This window comes from Mesocricetus auratus, unplaced genomic scaffold (assembly GCF_017639785.1).
Source record: "Mesocricetus auratus isolate SY011 unplaced genomic scaffold, BCM_Maur_2.0 Super-Scaffold_100014, whole genome shotgun sequence".
In the NCBI taxonomy this organism is placed as follows: domain Eukaryota; kingdom Metazoa; phylum Chordata; class Mammalia; order Rodentia; family Cricetidae; genus Mesocricetus; species Mesocricetus auratus.
Window position 1 is genome coordinate 57,993,393 of NW_024429197.1, and position 21,722 is coordinate 58,015,114.

Here is a 21,722-nt window from a genome sequence, read left to right on the forward strand (position 1 = left end):
ATAGATGTTCAGAATTGAAACTTCATCTTGGTGTATTCTCCTGTGATGAGTATGTAATGACCTCCTTCATTTCTTTTGATTGATTTTATTTTAAAGTCTAATTTGTTAGATATTAGGATTCCTTCTTGGGTCCATTTGATTGGAAAAACTTTTCCCAACCCTTAACTCTTAAGTCTGTCTTTGAAGCTGAGGCATATTTCTTATATGTAGCAGTAGGATGGGTTCTGTCTTAAAATCCATTCTTCTGGCCAGTGTCTGTTTTTGGGGAGTGAAGACCATTAATACTGGGGGATATTAACAGCCTTTGTTTGCTTATTCTTGTTTGTTTTTGAATGGTTGTTGTTGGTGGAATTATGTGTTTATTTCCACCCCTTTTCTCTTTTGGCTCTTGGTAAGGTGGGATTATCTATTGCCTATGTTTTTCTGGTTGTAGTTAACTTCGTTGGATTTAAGTTTTCCTTCCAGATCTTTCTATAGGGTTGGGTTAGTGGATACATATTTTTTGAATATGGATTTGTCATGGAATATCTTGTTTTCTCCATCTGTAGTGATTGAAAGATTTGCTGGGTATAGTAGTTTGGGCTAGAATCCATGGTCTCTTAGTGTTGGTAGAATATCTACCCAGGACCTTCTGGCTTTCAGAGTTTCCATGGAGACATCAGGTGTAATTCTGCTAGGTTTGCCTTTATATGTTGCTTGACCTTTTTTTTTCCTTTGCTGCTCTTAATGTTTGTTCTTTATTCTGTATGTTTGAGGTCTTGACTATTATGTGGTGAGTGAATTATTTTAGTGGCCCCCTCTATTTGGTGTTCTGTAAGCTTCTTATTCCTTCATTTGCATGTCATTCTTTAAGTTGGGAAAGTTTTCTTCTATGATTTTGATGAATATATTTTCTGCACTTTGAAGTTGTTTTCTTCACCTTTTCTAAACCTATTATTCTTAGGTTTGGTGTTTCATGGTGTCCCATATTTCCTGGATATTTTGTTTTAGGGATTTGTTGGACTTAAGATTTTCTTTAGTAGATGAATATATTTCTCCTAGTGTATCTTTAACACCTGAAATTCTATCTTCCATCTCCTGTATTCTGTTGGTTGTATTTGCATCTGTAGTACCTGACTGTTGGCCCAGCCTTTCTATTTCCAGCCTTCCTTCAGACTGTTTTTTTTTTTGTATCTATTTTGGTTTTCAATCCTTGCACTGTTTGCATTGTTTTGGAATTTTTGCTTTTTCTTTTCCTCCATTTGTTTCATTTTTTGGTTCAATTTTTCTTCCATTTATTGCATTTTTGGTTTGTTTTTTCTTCCATTTCTTTAAGGGATTTTCCCATGTCCTCTATGAGGGCCTCTATCATTTTCATGAAGTTGTTTTTTAAGGTCATTCTCTTCTGCTTCATTTACATTGGAATGTTCTAGAATCTCTAGAATTTGGTGGTATCATATTTGTTTTTCTGCTGAGCGTGTGTTTTTATATTGTCTCCTTACCATACCTTCTTCTTGTGGGTGCAGAAAGATCCTCTTCCTGGCCAGGTGGTTAGGTGACGAGAGTTCCCATTCAGTGGGTGCAAGCAAGTCCAATACTCTGGTAGTTGTCCTCTTGCTGTTCCTAGTTCTGGTCCAGTGGGTAGAGAAAGAAGACCTGGAATCTGGGGTGCTTAGCCTCCTTCCTGGAGAGGAGACTCAGTGGCAGTGCCCAGGCACTGTAATTTGGGCCCATAAACAGGCCCCAAATTGCATGGCCCATGGCTAGAGATGAAGATCAGGAATTTGGGTTGCATAGGCTCCTGCCAGGAGGGGAGGCCCCAAGAGTATTTCTCAGGCAGTCCCAGGCACTGGAAGGCAGTGCTAGATACAGTCCCTGCTTTACCTCATCCCGTGGGTGGAGAAGAAGACCAGGAATCTGGGGTGCATAGACTCCCACTGGGAGGGGAGTCTCATTGGTTGTCTCCAGGCACTGGAATGTGGGCCTAGAAACAGACCCCAAATTGCTTGATCCTGTGGGTGGAGAAAAAAAAAGAATGATTTTATTAAATAAACCAATTTATTGATTTTAAAAAAAAATTGTGTATTGACTTCTTCAGAGACATTGTGGTCATCAGAGTAAAGTGTTCATGGTTACACCAGAGTTCAATAGTGACACTGATTAATTTTAGTCTCCAGAAGAATAAGGGAAATCCATAGCACTGAGCTGTCTTTCTGAATATGTGTGCTAGTTTTGGGATTCAACAAAGGTTATTGTGACACACTGTTATGAATAACAGAATATCTGAGCCTGAAATGTTCATATTTAAATAAGTTATTGAATCCAGACTCTGATCTAAGATGAGACAAGTGAAGTGCACTAAGAGAATGCATTCTCCTAGAAGCAAACTAAACCATTTCTTGAGTAGAGGGGCTGGAGGAATATACATTCTTCCTACAGTGTTCTGTCCCTTTTAATCTGATGCCAGGTTCTCCTGTTAACAAATGTCAGTATCTTCTTTTTTGTTGTGGTGTACTGTAAGGTTTCTGTGAGTATTGCATACTCACGGGATAAGAGAAGCAAAATCAATTAGAAATATGGAGAACACTTTCTATATTATTTTTCAGTATGAAATAAGAATTTTTTTATTTCAAGTAGCAAGAAGGTTAAAAGGATCCTCACAAAATGAATTTGAATTATTTTATAATGATTTAATTAGATTGTGAGGATAATTATTAACAGTTTGATGCTTAGTATATAAATACATAATAAGCACTCACACTTTAAACACGCTCACACTGAATAATGATGATAATGGACTAAACCTCTGAAACTGTAAACCACCACTTGATTTAAATGTTTCCTTTACGAGAATTGCTATAGTCATTATAGGTCTAGAAACAAATCTGGCACTAGGGAAATGTCCTGAGATCTACAAAGATGTCCCCAACTAAGAATCTAAGCAATAGTGGAGAGGCTACCTTAAATGCCCTTCTCCTATAATGAGATTGATGACTACCTTATATGCCTCCTAGAGCCTCTCATCCAGTAACTGATGGAATCAGCAGCAGAGACCCACAGTTAAGCACTGAGCCAAACTCCAAGAATCCTGTTGTATTAAGGGAGGAGTGATAAGCAAAGGGGTTAAGACCACACTGGGAAAACCCCCAGAAACAGATAAACTGAACAAGGGGGAACTCAAGAATCCCAAACTGACAGATGGGAAAGCAGAATGGGACCAAATATCCCTGAATATGGGTGTCAGTTAGGAGGCCTGGGCAGTCTACAGGGCCTCTGGTAGTGTATTAGTATTATCCCTAGTGTATGAATGGACTTTGGGAGCCCACACCCCATAGAGGGATACTCTCTCAACCTATACACATGGGGGAGGGCCTAGGCACTGACCCAAATGATGTGACAGACTTTGGCACGGGAGAATGGGAGGGAGAGGGAACTGGAACTGATATGTAAATTAAGATTGTTTTTAATTTTAATAAAAATTAATAAAAAAGAATTGCTATAGTCATTGTATGTCTTTGCAGCAACAGGAACCCTAAATAAGACAGAAGCTGGTATCAGGTATTGGGATGTTGTTTTGAGATGCCTGATCATGTTTTGCTTTAGAGGAATTTGGACTTTGGTACCTTGGGTTAGGAAAACAGTTGAATGCTTTAATCACTGCTTAATGGGGGATACTAGTAGGAGCATAGAGGGCAATGGTGCTGAGAATGATTTGAACTGTAGGGATCAAGAGGTTTAAGAGGGGAAGAATGCTACTCTGTTGAAAGTATGTGATCTCCCTTTTGATTTTGATTTAATAGGTTATTGCAGTTAAGATACTGTATGAATCTCAGAAGTGACTTTTACCTATAGACTTGTAAGTATGTGTGTCATTATAGACTATTGGGATTTTTGCAGCATGATTTGATGCACTTTTGCATTATGATATGGCTATAAGACTTTTGGAGTCAGGGAATGGAATGTAGTAGTTTGAAAACAAATGGCCTTTAATGGGAGTGGCACTATTAGAAAGTGTGGCCTTGTGGGAGTAGGTGTGTCACTGTGGGGGTGGGCTTTTACTTCTCCTAAGTAGAAGTTACCCTCAAAGTCATGGTCTACTTCCTGTTGCCTGTATAGCAAAACAGAACAGCTCTTTCTCTGGAATAGAGAAATGTCCCAGTACTTAAGAGCAATTGATGCCTTTCATAGGACCTATGTTCAATTCCTAACTCTCAAATCTGTGCCTCCAGTAACAAGCTCTCCAGCCTCCTCTTCTGGTTTTCTTAGGTACCAGGTAAATAAGAGGTGATCAGATTTACATGTAGGAAAACATACACACATACAAATTCTGTTAGATCATTTTACTTTCTCTTCAAATATACTACCATTCCTGCTTTCCCTTTATGAAGTGCTAAGTGCCTTGCAGGATTATGAGGAGATAGGTCATGTCTCATTCTTCTACCATGTGAAGACAGACAGAAAGGGCAGGCGTCAACAGTCAGTGGTACTTGCCGTACTTTGATAGTGGACGTCTTAGCATACAGTAGAATAAAAAGGGAATTTCAGATCTTTTAAAATTGAACTGTGCTAGTTTATTAAGGCAGAAGAGGTATAGTCAAATAAAGTATATGACAATCTTATTGTTTTGTTTAATGAATGGAATCTTTAGTGTTAGGCTATTAAAATGTGAAAAATATAAAACATCAATGTATTTTATGGATCCAGTTCATGAAAACACATTTGAGGGAAAAAGAGGAGGTACTGATCCAGTTATTTGATAATAAATTATAAGAAATATCAGATTAGGAAAATGTTTTGGATTGTCCCAGCTTGGATGCAGGAGTAGAATGCTCAAATAGAAGAAATTAGTACCTTAGGGTACACACAGCCAGGGGGAAAATAGTTGCTTTGAGGTAAATAGGAAACAAGAAGTAAGTGTCAGCAAGAGTCTGGATAATACAAAAAGAAAAGTGTTACAATAAATTAACTATACATTTCTTGAGAGGGATTTATTATGTCTATTCTTTCATGCATGACTTGTTCAACTAATGAATCATCCTAAATTGTATTTGACATTATTCCTGAATATTTTGATAATTCAATATAGTATCTGTCCATGAATTATTAAATAAGCTAGTAGTCATCCAGGAAATAAAGGCACAGTTTTTTAGTTTAAGATAAGAGCAGATACAAGGGCAAAGGTTTTGCTCAGAGGGGAAAACTGCCAGATAATTATGAGATCAGCTTTGGCGGAGGTGTGTACAGGAACTTGAGAAGGAATTATAAGTGAATTCTGTGAAGATTCAGGCAATGGGTGCATTTGGGGCTTAAAATTGTTACCAAAAATAAGGGAGAAAAACTGAATAAACATTAGCATGAAACAATCATTGGATAAAATGATCATAAACTGAATAAACTTTATGCTTTGAAATGAAAATGCAGAAAAGGAGACAGTCAAAAGTTGAATTTACATAGAGCTATTCCAGAAAAGAAGATTGAAAATTATAGAAAGAAAAGAAAAAAACTTACCAAAGGCAGTGAGTTATTACTTTTGCTTCCTTCAGCATTATTTCTATTGTTTTCTGACTATTGAAAATTCTTGGTCCATTACTTCCTTCTCAAATATCACCTTTTACATCGCCCAATTTTCTATGAGTAGTCTAAACTATGTGTCACGACCACCTCGACCAGCAAGGAAGACGCGACTCAGGAACCCTTCTTGCAGACAGTTTATTCAGGACCTTGATGAACAGTCGAAAAGGCAGCCGCAGGAGAAACCCCTCCTGATCCCTAAATAGCCGAGGCCGGCCAACACTGAACGGCCACGTATGCATAAGCCATTGGTGCAACAGCGCGCGTAAGCAATCTGATGATCATAGTGTGACCCTGGCAGGATAGGAGCACGCCAAATAAGGAGTTGTTTGTTACCAAGAGCCCTCACCGTCGGGATGGTGGAATGCGGAAGCCGGTGCCATCTTTAAGGCGCAGTGTGGCGCAACTCTCCACAGTTCCCCCTTTTTGTTTATATATAATAACAAAGGCGGGTGAAGATAGAGGCCCGATCCCTGGTGTGCAGACCTGGGATAATGTGCTGGTGACACCCACAGACTCTATGCCTGCGGTGACCCAGAACCATCCCGTACCTATTTTTCCAGGGGAAGGATCTCGGGTACAACCTTCATGCAATCTGGCTTGTCTTCCGAGGGTAGCTTAACTGCTCACAAGCAAACCCTTGTGCAGTGCTTAGTCTTGCACCCCAAACAGGGACATTAACGTTTAATGGTGGCCAGCCAGGCCGAAGGGGACTGTCCTTCTTCAATGGCTGCGAATGCCTGCATGACCATCTTTGCATTACGGCGCTGATTAGACTGAACATTACAGAAGCACCACAGGCATACCAGAGAGGCTATGGCCACCAGGACAAGTAGGGACCCTATCCCCACCCACTCCTTTAAGTGATCCATGGCGGCCCTGATCCAGGAGGACAATCCTTCTGCAATGCTGGAATCGACGCGGGTGGAGTTCACTGTCACTATGGCTGCAAGCAGTTGGTCGAGTTCCTTTTCAAATTCCCCTGACCAATTACCTAGAAGATAACTGGAAAGTTGAGACAAATTAGCAGCACGTATATAATTTTCAAACTGTACACTGGTAACACAAAGACCAGGATATTTAAAAGACCTTTATTCTTCCCTACCATATCTGGGGAAAAGGTGAATAGTTTATCTCCATTTGTCCAATTCACTTGCATGGCCTGGCATCCTGTCCAGGGCCAGGCCTCCCCCTCAAAGTGGCCCCAGCATCGGGGTGTCCACCTTGGTTGAGTAGGAAGGGTATCATTACTCTTCTTTGCTACTGCTGGCCATGAACCATTAATCCAGGCTGCATCGGTAGACTAATTTGTGATAAGATGCATCCGGCAGGTGGTGGAATTACAACTTTCACTCTGTCTGGATTGATATTTATCTTTATCAAAAAAACCATCCTGCAGTATGGCAGGCTAACTTAATGCAGGAGCTGTTGGTCAAAATGTAAAACACAAACTTCCCTTTTCAGGAAAAGTCTGGTTTTTCCCTATAGGGGATGCCTGGGTATCTAAAGGAAGGGAGGGCAGGTCAAGTTTGCTTGAGGTGGTAAACAACCGAGGGAAAACTTGCCGCATTATGGCGGACCGGCATCAGCATTGGAAAAGCCGATAGAATCCCCCAGCGAGGCTCCGCCACTGCCATTGTCGTTATCATCATCATCATTGGAAGGCATGGGGTGAGCAGCCTGAGTGGCATTTGCATTATTCGGATCCAGTGGCATCTGCGCCTTCCTCACCAGTCATTCTGGAACCCACAGGGGATCTTGTTGGTCCTGTGGAAAAACACAAACAGAACCTCGTGCCCAAGTCAGCACGGGATCAGGCCCATGCCATGTGCCTATCAAGATGCCTTCCATTTTACAAAGCCTTTGCTTGGACCATGGGGGTTTTGATGCCTGTCAGCTGCAGAGCTACCTTGAGCATCCAAATTTTAAAAGTTTATAGTAAAAAGGGCGAGAGAAAGCCTCTCTTTTGGGGTGTGGCCATAGCCTATTCCCCCCTTTTGTTTATTTAGACATTCTTTTAGAGTGCGATGGGGATATTCTACTATGCCCTGACCTTGTGGGTTATATGGCAATCCATGAAGCAGTTGAACCTTCATTTGTTTGCAAAAGGAGGCAAAGGACTGAGCCATATAAGCCAGCCCATTATCAGTTTTCAGCTGCCTGGGTTTTCCCCAGGCCGCCCAAGCCTCCAGGCAATGGGTGACAACATTGCAAGCCTTTTCGCCTGATAGAGGGGTGGCATAGATAATTCCAGAGCAGGTATCAACAGATACATGGACATATTTTAGACTGCCAAATTTGGCAACATGAGTAACATCTATTTGCCAAACCTTTAAGGGGAGCAATCCTCTAGGATTGACTCCGAGACAGGGCAAATGATGATGGATGGCACATTGAGCACAATCCAAGGTGACTTGTCGTGCGTCAGCCTGGGAGAAATGAAACTTCTCTTGTAAGGTTTTGGAATTTACATGAAAATTTTTATGAAAATCTCTGGCTCTATCCAGGGTGGAACAAAGGAATATATACTCCATTCTGGTCCATTGATCAACTGTATTATTGCCCTCACTTATGGGGCCCGGGAGGCCCGTATGTGCTCTGACATGCTGTATGAAAAAACAACACTTTTGATGCCAGATCAAAATTTGAAGCCTTTGAAACAGGGTGCAGACCGGACTGCTGGACCTAATAGGGCCAGCAGCTTCCAGTACCTTTATAGCATTAACCACATAGGCAGAATCTGAAAGAAGATTAAAGGCAAAAGAACAATTTTCAAAAACCTTAACAACAATCTCTAGTTCTACTAATTGGGGAGAGCCGGGTTGAAACTGTATCTGAACGGGTTCCGAAGAGCCCACCATATAGGTACCACATCCTGTTTTTGAGCCACCTGTGAATACATTGGGGGCACCTGGGATTGGAGCATTGGAAGTTATTTTTGGAAAGACTACCGGGTGCTCCTTAAAAAATCCTATTAATGGATGTTTTGGATAATGATTATCTATATCCCCTTTAAACCCACACCTTAAAATGGCCCAATCATCAATAGTGGTGCAAAGGACATGAATTTGATCATTGGTGTAGGGCACAGTGATCACTTTCAGGGCTATGCCAAAATGTTGTAAGCATTGTTGGATGCCATTTTGAGCCAATCTTGCCACCACAGTGGGATAATACTCAATAGATTTAGCAGGGGATATGCTTGGATAAATCCACAATAAAGGTCCAATTTGCCAAAGCAGCCCGTAGGCTGATAATATGTGGGAAGTATACATACAAAGATGGGTTGTCCCTCCTTGCATCTTTGTAGGAAGGCATCTTGTAGTCTCTCTTCCACCCTATGTAGGGCGAGCCTTGCTTCAGGGGTTAACTGTCTGGAAGAATCCAAGGCTGTATCTCTATTTAAGAGATCATTCAAGGGCTTTAAATCATAATTAGGGAACTTAATAAAACACCTAATCCATTTTATTTCTCCTAGCAACTTTTGAAAATCATTTAACGTTTTTAAATTATCTTTTCTTAACTCTAATTTTTGTGGAATAATATGATCTCCGATAATCTTTGTGCCCAAATAATTCACCATTTTCCTTTTTGAATCTTTTTGGGAGCCACAAGCAATCCCTTATTCTCCAATAAAAACATTAATCTAATAAATGCCTTTTCTAAAAATTTTTCTTCCTTGGCAGCTAACGGCACATCATCCATATAATGAAAACATCTTAGGATGGGGAATTCCCTTCTTAATGGCTCAATGATCTGTCCTACATAGAGCTGACACATAGTGGGGCTATTAGCCATTCCCTGGGGCAACACAACCCATTGAAATCTCTGATCGGTCTCTTCATGATTTAAAGATGGGACAGTAAAGGCAAACTGTTTACAATCCTCCATATGGAGAGGGATAGAGAAAAAACAATCTTTTATATCTATTGCAATAACATGCCAAGACGCCAGTAAGGCAGAAAGTAATGGCAGCCCTCGCTGTACAGGGCCCATTGCTTGCGTATGGCGATTTATGGCTTGCAAGTCCTGTAAGAGGCACCATTTTCCTGATTTTTTTTAATGACAAAGATGGACATATTCCATGGCGACAGGGATGGCCTTATGTGTCCCAAGGCAAGCTGTTCAGCGACTAGGGTTTTTGCTGCACTCAATTTCTCGGAGGAAAGTGGCCACTGAGGAACCCATATAGGCTCCCCCGTCTTCCATGTAATGGGAATACCTCCTTCAGTGGCCCCTAGGAAAACCCCAACCCTTGCCTCGGGTGTCTCTGGTGTGCTTGAACGGGCCCCCTATTTCCTTGTAAATGTTTTCCTAGCCCGAAACTTGGATGGCATCCCATGTCCCTCATCATTTGTTGAGAGGCGGCTGAAAATTTATTGCTTAGCTTAAAGCCCATATCGTTGAGCAAGTCCCTCCCCCACAAGGAGACGGGAAGATCCAGGACATAGGGCTGCATAGTTACCCTTCTCATCTTTCCACTGTAGGTGTCTAGCACTCACATCCAGAGCCTTAGCATATCCTAGCCCCTATAAGGTTTGAGAGGAGGCCTGTATAGGCCAACCCGATGACCAGTCCTTTTTTGCTATAATGCTTTTGTCTGCTCCTGTGTCTAGCAGGCCAAGAATCCTTTTTCCATCCACATTAAGTGTTAGCACTGGTCTTTGATTTAATTCCAAGGACAAAAAGGTCAGATCTGTTCCTGTAGAGCCACAACATTCCTTTCCTCTTTCATTAGACCATGCTGAAAACAGCTCATGTAGGCTTGGCAGAAGCAGAAGCTGGGCAATCCTGTCTCCCGAGGAGATAGCTACTACCCCTCTAGGTGACTCTACCATTATATTTATTGGCTTTAGTGCATTTTTGATTTATAAGGCACCCGCGAACTAATGTCCAAACGGGCCGAACCACAGGAGCAAGGACACTGTGCTCCGCGGCAACATCTGAATCTTTGCCTAATTTCTCCCATGACGAGAGTGTCAAGCTGCCAGATACGGCACACCAGGGTGCCACAGTGTCACACTCCGTCAGGAATCTTTCCAAAGTACTTTTCTTAAGTTCAAGGTTTTTTGAATGCAGCAACTCATTGAGCGCCAAAAAAATTGGGTGGGATGTTGAATTACCCATGTTTTTAGCAAGGTCGATTCCTGGACTGACCTGCCCTAGTACAATCCTTGCAACAAACAGTGAAAAAGAAAACCCAAAAAATAAAATTGAATACCACCCAAAGGGCCAAGAAAAAATAATACCCTCTGTTTCACTTTTACTCCATTCCCTTTGACGCAGCTCTACTACTTTCGTTTTTTGTCCCGTCCCCTTTGACGCGGCTCTACTACTTTCCTTTTTGTCCTGTCTGCTTTGACGTGGCTCTACTGTCCATTCTCCCCCTATCTATGGGCAAGAACAATAAAATCCCGCTCTTAACGCGGGTCCCCGCCTTACCTGGGGACTTACAGTTGCACCCCCTGACCACTGCAAGTTCTGAGTTCCATGGGATCTCCTTCGTATGATCGTCCCCATACTGGCCACCACCTGTCACGACCACCTCAACCAGCAAGGAAGACACGACTCAGGAACCCTTCTTGCAGACAGTTTATTCAGAACCTTGATGAACAGTCGAAAAGGCAGCTGCGGGAGAAACCCCTCCTGCTCCCTAAATAGCCGAGGCCAGCCAACCCTGAATGGCCACGTATGCATAAGCCATTAGTGCAATAGCGCACATAAGCAATCTGATGATCATGGCATGACCCTGGCGGGATAGGAGCACACCAAATAAGGAGTTGTTTGTTACTGAGAGCACTCACCGTCAGGATGGTCGAATGCAGAAGCCGGCGGCATCTTTAAGGCGCGGTGTGGTGCAGCTCTCCACAACTATGAACATTTATCTTGCTTAGAAAATGATATAGCCCTCACTCTCTCAAATTCATACCCTCTACTCTAATCACTATTACTTGTTACACATGTATACAACCTACCAAGTCCACAGTGTTACATTTAAGTGTATGTGTTTATGGCTGAATACTTAGATTGGGTAAGATTTCAAGGAGTTTTATTTCTGGGGAAGACTGACTCTTTTCTCATTAGTCATTGATTACCAGTAGCTCTCCATTTAGGTTTGAGGTCTTATGAAATTTTTCTAAACTACATTGAAATTTTAACTGTTGTTGTCATTATACACACACACACACACACACACACATATATACACATATATATATATTATACAAGTAACAATATTGTGGAAATTTCATGGGCATAGACACATTTTATGTCTAGAAGACACTGTCATGCAGCTGGTATTCTGATTTACTGGCCCTTACAATATTTCCATCCCAAATTTTGCAGTTTTTGTTGAGCATTAGGTGTAGGTGTTGCCTTGTGGACATACTGATTATGGTAGGCCATCATATTCACTTATTTTCTATATTTTTGAACTGCCCACATCTTGCAAAGAGAAGATCATTTTTTTATGAGGTATGATTATTACACATATATGTGCATATGAGAATTTATTTTGGATACAATCAGAAATTATGTTAGTTTAGGAAGATGGCAATAGTAGTCTATTGCTGCTATAGGCATGGTTAGTTAATTTTAACATGCCAGTGAAGTCCCTTCTATTCAACTTGCCTGAAGACAAATTAGATAGCTGTTGGTTACTCCCAAGATATAAGAGCCCTTATTGCATCATTGGAGAAATTATGTTGAATCAACCATTGCTTTGGTTAATAAATTTTACAGCTGCCGTAATGCATAATCTTGGTTATAAACCTGACTATAATAGAAATCAACTGTAATCTAAGCAAGTGGCTTGGAAGTTTTTTTTAAAATTGAATCATTAAGGTGAGCAGAACTAGCATATATCTGAGACACAACTTCTGGTGGCATCCCACAAAAAAGAACATTTTTCCCAAATGCCCTCACTTTCACTGACATGTTCATCTAACTTCTGCACGAGGCATTCCTCCCCTATTGTTAGAAGCCACTTCTTTGGGTTCCCAATATAGAGTTACTTGTTACTCTTTAGAACTTCCTTGGACCTATAAGACCATATTGGGATTGCTGAGACTTGGCTTTTCCATGCTTTTCCATCAGTTGTGCCACAACTTGTATGACACTCTAATAAAATGATGTCCCCAGTTTTCCCTGGGGTAAGTATCCAGGAATCAGGTGGTAGATTGACTATGTTGGGTGACATACTTCATGGAAAGGTATTTGTTCTTACTGGAGTAAGTTTGCATTCTTGTTATGGATTGGTCGTTTTCCTGTATATAATGCTCCTGTCAAAACTGCTACCCATGGATTGACAGAATGTTTTCTGTCAGAACCATAGTCATGTTATTGAACACAGTATTGTTTCTGACAGAGGAAATCACTTTACTGTAGATAAGTGTGAAAGTGAATTCACATTCATGGACTCCATCTGTCTTAACATGTTCCACACCACACTGAATCAGGTAAAAAGAGATAGAATGATGAAGTGGTTTTTGAAGGGACAGTTACAGTGCCAATTATGTGACAGCATTCTGGATGGCTAGGGCAGGATTCTCCACTAAAATAAGTATGTATATATATTCATACATACATATATGCATATGTACACACACATACACACACGTGTGTGTATAATTTTTTTGCTAAAGCCAGATTTCAAGCTTCCTGAAACCAAAGAGTGGAAATGTGAATAGTTCCACTTACTATCACCCCTCATGAGCCACAAGTAAAATGTTGGCTTCCTGTTCACTTGACCTGAATTTCTGCTGACCTGCAAGTTCTGGTTTAAGATGGAGAGTATTCCTGCCTAAGATACAATGAAGATTTTATTGAACTGGAAGAACAGATCTTGTCAAGTAGTACTTCTCATGTCCTTGAGACAACAGTCTATTATTGAAACAGACCACCGAAAGGGAATCACATTGCTTCTCTAAAATGGAGATAAAGAAGATTATGTCTGGAGTTTGAAAGATCCTTTAGGACTTCTCTTTGTGCTACAATGTCTGGTGATTAAAGTCAGTGGGAAAGTAAAACAACCCATTCCAGGTAAGGTAAAAAAGAACACAGGACATTTAGGAATGAAGATATGGATCACTCCTCCAGGAAAACAATCAAGACCTGTGGAGGTGTTGCTAGATGTGGATGCAATAAAAAATAGGATAATAAAGACAATAGTTATAAATAAACACTAAGACCACCTGATTAGTTGCAGAGGAGTGGATTGTGAATGACATCAGTGTTTCTGTCTTATTTTGTTAAGAATATGCTTTTGTAATGTAACTAATGATGAAGTATTATTTGTGCTTTCTTTCGTCTATTTCTTTATCAGGTAAGGTAATACTGATTGAAATAGTATCATGGATTATCATATTTAATCCCTGAGGAAATGGAATAACCCTCACGAAACATTGCCATCCATTCTAAAATATATGATGTATATGGGAGACTTTTGTCATTTAAGAAGAATTAAGACCTAGTAACTACTTTCATTAGGAAATTAAGCATGGCATAAGTTGATATGATTGTGTGTGAAGTTTGGCAAAATGTGAATTTACAATGGCTAATCTCCATTGTAAATTTGACTATGTTTGTGATTAATTAAACTCCAAGCAATTAGGAAAACCTGTTGAAGATATTGTTGATTTATCAATTGATGTAAGAAGACCAATGAACCCCAAATATTCCTTCTTCTTATAGCCTACATATAAAGACATTGAAAAGAACTAACAGAAGTTATGACCCAATTGGGTTTAACCGATAACTATAGAACATTCCATCCAAACACAAAAGAATATAAACTTTTCACAGTGCCACAGGGAAGCTTCTCTAAAATCAACAACATAATTAGAAACATAGCAAACCTCCACAGATACAAAAACATTGGAATAACCCCCTGTATCTTATCAGACCACCATGTTTCAAAATTAGAATTCAACAACAACACAAATCACAGACACCCTACAAACTCATGGAAATTGAACAATGCACAATTGCACTATCATTTGGGTCACAGAAGAAACAAAAAAGAAATTAAAGACTTCCTGGAATTCAATGAGAATGAAGACACAACTTACCAAAATGTATGGAACACTTTTAAAGCAGTGCTGAGAGGAAAGTCCATAGCACTATGTGCCCACATGAAGAAAGTGGAGAATAGTCACACTGGAGAATTAATACCACAATAGAAAGTGTTAGAACAAAGAGAAGCGAACTCACTCAGGAGGAATAGACACCAGGAGATAATCAAATTGAGGGCTGAAATCAACAAAGTAGAAACCAGGAAAACATTGCAAAGAATCAATGAAACAAAGAGTTGGTTCCTTGAGAAAATCAACAAGATAGGCAAACCTTTATCCAAACTTACCAAAAGGCAGAGAGAGAACATGCTAATTAACAAGATCAAAAATGAAAAGGGGAACACAACAAATACACTGAGGAAATCCAGAGACTCATCAGGTCATTTGAAAACCTGTACTGCACAAAATTCAAAAACTTAAATGAAACAGACAATTTTCTGGATAGCTATCACTTGTCAAAATTGAATCAGGAACAGACAAGCAATCTTAACAGACCTATAACCCCTAATGAAACAGGAGTAGTCATCAAAAGTCTACCAACAAAATAGAGGCACGGCCCAGATGGCTTCACTGCAGAATTTTACAAGAAATTCAAAGAAGAGTTAATTCTCCTTAAAGTGTTCCATACAATAGAAGCAGGAGGTTTGCTGCCAAACTCTTTTTATCTTGGTACCCAAGCCACACAAAGACACAACTAAGAAAGAGAACTACAGACCTATTTCCCTCACGAACATCGATACAAAAATACTCAATAAAATACTAGCACATCGAATCCAAGGACACATCAGAAAAATCATCCACCATCATCAAGTAGGCTTCATGCCAGTGATGCAGGGAAGGTTCAACATATGTAAATCTATTAATGTAATCCACCATATAAACAAGCTGCAAAATAAAAAACATGTGGTCATCTCACTAGAGGCTGAGAAAGTCTTTGGCCTTTGACAAAATCCAATATTCCTTCATGATAAAGGTCCTAGGGAGATCAGGGATATCAATAACATGCCTGGACATAATAAAAGCAATTTACAGTAAACAAACAACTAACATCAAACTAAATGGAGAGAAACTCAACACTATTCCTCTAAAATCAGGAACCAGACAACGGTGACCACTCTCTCCATATCTCTTCAATATTGTACTTGAAGTTCTAGCTAGAGCAATAAGACAACAAGAGGAGATCAAGGGGATACAAAGTGGAAAGGAAGAAGTCAAACTTTCACTATTTGCAGATGATATGATAATTTACATAAGTGACCCAAACAACTCTACCAGGGAATACCTACAGCTGATAAACACCTTCAGCAAACAGGTAGGATACAAGGTTAACTAAAAAAAATCAGTAGCCATATTATATATAGATGATAAATGGTCTGAGAAGGAAATCAGAGAAAAATCACCATTTACAATAGGCCCAAACAACATTAAATATCTGGGGATAACACTAACCAAACAAGTTAAAGACCTATATAGCAACAACTTCAAGTCTATAATGAAAGAAACTGAATACCAGAAAATGGAAAGATATCCCATGCTCTTGGATAGGTAGGAACAACATAGTAATAATGGCATTCTTACCAACAGCATTCTACCTATTCAATGCCATCCCTATCAAAATACCAGCACATTTTTTCACAGACCTCAAAAGGAAAATCCTTAACTTTGTATTGAAAAACAAAACACTCAGCATAGCCAAAAGAACCCTGTACAACTTCCAGAGGCATCACCATCCCTGACTTGAGGCTCTACTATAGAGCTATAGTCCTGAAAAGAGCTTGGTATTGTCACAAAAAGGGACAGGTAGAATAATAAAATCAAATCGAAGACCCTGATCTCAACCCACACACCTTTGAAAACCTGATCTTTGACAAAGAAGCTAAAACTATATAATGGAAAAAAAGAAAGCATCTTCAATGAATGGTGCTAGAGTAACTGGATGTTGGCATGTAAAAGACAGAAGATAGAACCATATCTATCACTATGCTGAAACAAACGGACCAAAGACCTCAACATCAATCCAGCCACAGTGAAGCTCTTGGAAGAGAAGGTGGGAGGTATGCTTAAAGGAATTAGTACAGGAAACTGCTTCTGGAACATAACACGAGTAGCAAAGACACTGAGATCAACAATTAATACATGGGACCTCCTGAAACTGAGAAGCTTCTGCAAGGTAAAAGACACAGTCAACAACACAAGGCGACAGCCCACAGAATGGGAAAAGATATTCACCAACCCCACAGCTGTCAGAGGACTTTTCTCCAAATTTACAAAGAACTCAAGAAGCAAGTCTCCAAATCACAAAAGGATCCAATCAAAAAGTGGGATACAGAACTAAATAGAGAATTCTAACTAGGGGGTATGGAGGTTTCTCAGGAAAACGGAAATCAGCCTACCACAAGATCCAGCAATTCCACTCTTAGGCATATACCCAAATGATGTACACTCATACAATAAGGACATCTGCTCAACTATGTTCATAAGAGCATTATTTGTAATAGCCAGAACCTGGAAGCAACCTAGATTTCATTCAACTGAAGAGTGGATAAGAGAAAATGTGGTACATCTACATAATGATGTGCTACTTGACAGAAAAAAATGTAATCTTGAAATTTTCAGGCAAATAGATGTAATTAGATGAAACCATCCTGAGTAGGCAACCCAGTCACAAAAATGCAAACATGGTATGTACTGACTCGTATGTGGACTTTAGAAATGGAGCACTGCATTGCCAGCCTAAATTTCCACCACCAGAGACTCTGGGAAGCTTTGCAGACCGTAAGAGAGATATGCATCTGAACCAAGAGAATGGTTATGGGATTAGATCTCCTAATTTGATTGGGATCGTGGGAGAAGAGGGCAGAAGGAGATGAGGGAAGAGAGAGGCAAAAGACGAGGGGAGAGGAGGACATGGGAGGCAGGAAAGTTGAGTCCAGTTAAGAAAAGAGAGAAAGATGAGAGATACCATAATAGAGGGAGCTATTATAAGTTAGAGGAGAGATCTGGCACTAGTGAGATCTTCACAAATCTACAAGAATGACACCAACAGGCGTTAAGGCTACCTTAAATGCCTTCCCAAGATAATGAGATTTATAACTACCTTATATGCCATCACTGAATGCTCATCCAGTGGATGATGGAAGCAGAGGCAGACACCCACAGATAAAAAACAAATTGAACTCCTGGAACCCAATGGCAAAGAGCAGTGATGAGTAAAGGAATCAAGATCAGGCTGGCAAAACCCACAGAGCCATCTGACCTAAACAAGGGGGAACACATGGACCTCAGAGTAATGACTGAGAGGCCAGCAAGTGACTGATCCAGACACCCTCCTCTTCCACCACTCCCTCCCAGCCCTGAACCTGCATGTCAAAGAGGCCTAGGCAACCTATGGGACCTTGGAGAGTAGAGCAGTATTTATTCCTGTCAATTTATTTCTTCCAACTATATGCCAAAATAAAATTATTATTTCCTTTAAATTGCTTCTGTGGGGTATTTTGTCATTGGAAATTGAAAAACAACCAGTAAACTAATGGATATTAAAAGGATTGATACAACTGTATTTTCAGATAATGTATAAATACCATAAAGTGTTAAGATCTATTCATTTAAGTAAGACATGTTAGATAAACTTAATGCATACTAATTTAAACACATTGTATTGAAGGCCTTCTATTGAGATAAAGGAAATTACTAAAAGTTTAAAGGTTACCAAAATTTCAAAATAGAAAGCAGACTTGACAGACCATCCCTGAATGGGATGATAGAAGAATCAAATCACAGAAGACAAGAGAAAGGTGAACTTCATGGAGGGTTCTTCCATGATAGTCTTTAGGTTAAACTCTGGTCATATTGGTCTATTTAGGATCATTTTGAGTAATCAGAGGCAACAGAATATGATACTGTCTCAAGAAACCCAAGGATCGAGAATATAGCTCAGTAGTGGAGTGTCTGCCTGAGTTCTAAACACAAAGTTATGAGAACAATTCAACAAACCAATTAGTAAATGTCATTCTGTTTTGTAAGGAATTGTAATTACTTTAGCTTAATTATAAAGTATTTCATCAAATATAACTCACCCTTGTTACAATTAGGGCACTACAGGACCATTACCAGTTTTATCTCTTGTATTAGAAAAAAATGTTATTTCTTTTTTTTCAGAAGTTAAACTGTTATTGAATGTATGACTTAGGCTTCACACTTCTTTCTCAGAATGACATCTAAATGTGTCCACTTGAATATTGCACTAACAATGTTAACTTTTTGAAATAATTCTTAAAGATTTTTGGATATATAAAGGCCTCATTATCCAACAGTATCGTTCCCCCTACACACTGATGTAGTGTACCAGTGCGGACCTGTAAATTCAAGAGGGTGATTTAGTTAGTTTCTTTGCCTTGAATGCATCACAAATCATCTAATATTTTTTAATGATTTTGTAAGAACCCCAAATGCACAACATGATCGCCCAGTGATTTTCAAATCAAATTCATTTTCTTTTTACAATTCAATTCAATTTTCAGTTCACAGTATTCACACACACACACACACACACACACATACACACACACATACACACACACACTTATACACTTAATATTCTGGTTGTCCCTGGTCTATGCTTATTGTTTCATTGATGATTAGTCAAAAGCAAGTTGCATGCTGTGATAGCACTAGATAATCAGTGGTGTCAGTCATGTTTTTTAGTACTTACATATCTACTCCATTGCTTCTCATTATAGATGAAATGAAATGTCTTGAAACAAATCTGCAGGACTCTATTTACACAAAAGGGTATTTAAAGAAACACACATTTTGCTTTGCTATATTTTTATATTTCCTGGAATTTAAAGTAAGCAACCTTCTGAAATGTTGCTTGTTTTATTTAACATTTTAAATTCAGTGATTTTAGAATGGAAAAAATGGACAAATATTTCAAATGCTCCATTATAAGATTATGCTTTTGACCAAGCTATGTTAAGACAGAATTATTATAAAATACTCTAGAATATAATATTTACAGATTTTCAAAAATATTTTATATGTCACACTACATATATGCTTGTATATTCAGGAGGGTGGCTGAGATCACAGGTTGGCAGAAGCTGTCTTCTACTATTATCTACATTATGATTTGAGATTTGGCTTCTCACTGCACCTGGACATCAGGGATTGTTCAAACTTCTGTCTTGAAAGTCTGTTATCATCTTCTCTCCTTTGTCCAATATTATGATTGCAGTGTATGTTTCCATACTTATCTTTTGTTCATAGGTACTGGAGATACAAAGCCAGGTACTCATTAGTGTATAGCATACACTTTATATAGTAAATCATATTCCCATCTGTAACTTGTGTATTTTTAGGTATTAATTTTTTTCAAAAAATAAATGTGCAGAGACAAATGAGACAGATTTCTGTAATTCTGCTGAAAAATCTTAAATAGACTGGCTAATTAAATAGCTCAGGTGGTATGGTGCTTGCCTTGCAAACATGAAGACCTGAGTTCAATTCCTAGAACTTATGACAAAATAGCTGGGCATATTAATTCCCACTCATAAGCCTAGCACTAAAGTGGAGGAGACAGCCAGATGCACTTATAGGGCTCACTGAATATTGAGGTTTGACTAGTTGATGAGCTCCCAGCATGTGAAAAATGTGATCTTACAATGGTCAAGGCAGCAGTGGAGTATTTCATCCAAGGTTGGTCTCTGGACAATATACACACTTGCACCCCAACCACACACACACCAAATGTCATAAGAAGAAGCAGACTAAAGGAGAAAATGGACACACTTGAATATATGAATTTGTCTCATCATTCTCCTATGTACTGCTTACACGAGTCAAGGTGAAAAATTAATTGTTGAGTCATATTTCAGTAGGAATGGAGGCTGTGTGTGTCTGTTGCTATCCATCATTGGAACAGGAAGAGAGCACGTAAGTGAGAACATAGGGAAGGAAGGGAAAGTCTTCTGTGGAGAGGCTCAGAAAGAGTGTTACCTGACCCAGCATACCCAGCTTTTTTTTTTATCAAAAGTCAGGCAATAAGCTAAGATTTTCATATAGCTCATTTAGTATTTGCCATAGCAATATGGTCTTCATATCATTGTTCTTGAAATGCTGGATCTTTCTGTTTTCTGTAACTAGTAAATAAGAAGACTTATAATTCAAAACTTTCTGACTACTCCACATAATGAAGTAGAAATCATTCTACTGACTTAATTTTACTTTTTTGATTGTATTTACTTTAACCATAAACTATATGTGATATAACTTTTAAGGAATGTCACTGTGAGGCACAGCATATCTTCTCATAACCCCTGGATTTAGCTGATACATCTTAGGCCAAAATTCAGAGAAAAATACATTGAGATTGTCATATGCATTCACTCCTGTCTTAAGCAGGCAGAACTTAATTGCTCTTCCCTTGATTCTGGCCTGAACCTAGTATGTTTTTCCCAGGAGAAATATGTGTGTAAAGAGAAAAATAATTCTTTTCCAGCAGAGTAACTTGGCAAACACTAACATCTGAGTGACAGTGGTTTAATATCAACACTGGAAGGCCAGCTGGATCCCAGGTATCTTTGATTATATTTGGCTTAATGGCAATGCCATCTCTGTGGATTCTTAGATAGAAACAAAGGGGAAAATAACATTTTATATTGTACCTTGGTTTAAATCTGGGAAGAGAAAAATATCTGTAATCCTAACAAAGGAGAAAACACATACTCAGATGAAAATTGTCCCCAAGAGTATGAAATGCATATTAATCTACTGAGATTAACAACTGTTCTGAATTATGTAAGATGTTGATATTGGAGGGAAAAGACAACAATTGTAAATTCATTTTTATTTGCAACTTAGAGAAATCAAAAGTGATTTGAAAGTTAGAAGATGAATTATTTTAAGAATTTTTATAGGATACAGAAGGAAAAAGTAATGACAAATTTTTGTGCATCATTTAATCATGGCACTAACATATAAATGCAACATATATATTATCCTTTGTGGGAAAAATAATCCCATGATCAAGGGTACTTTATGGAATATAGGATGTGCTGTGTTGGGATGTATTAGAATTTTGAATTTGTATCCAATATATAG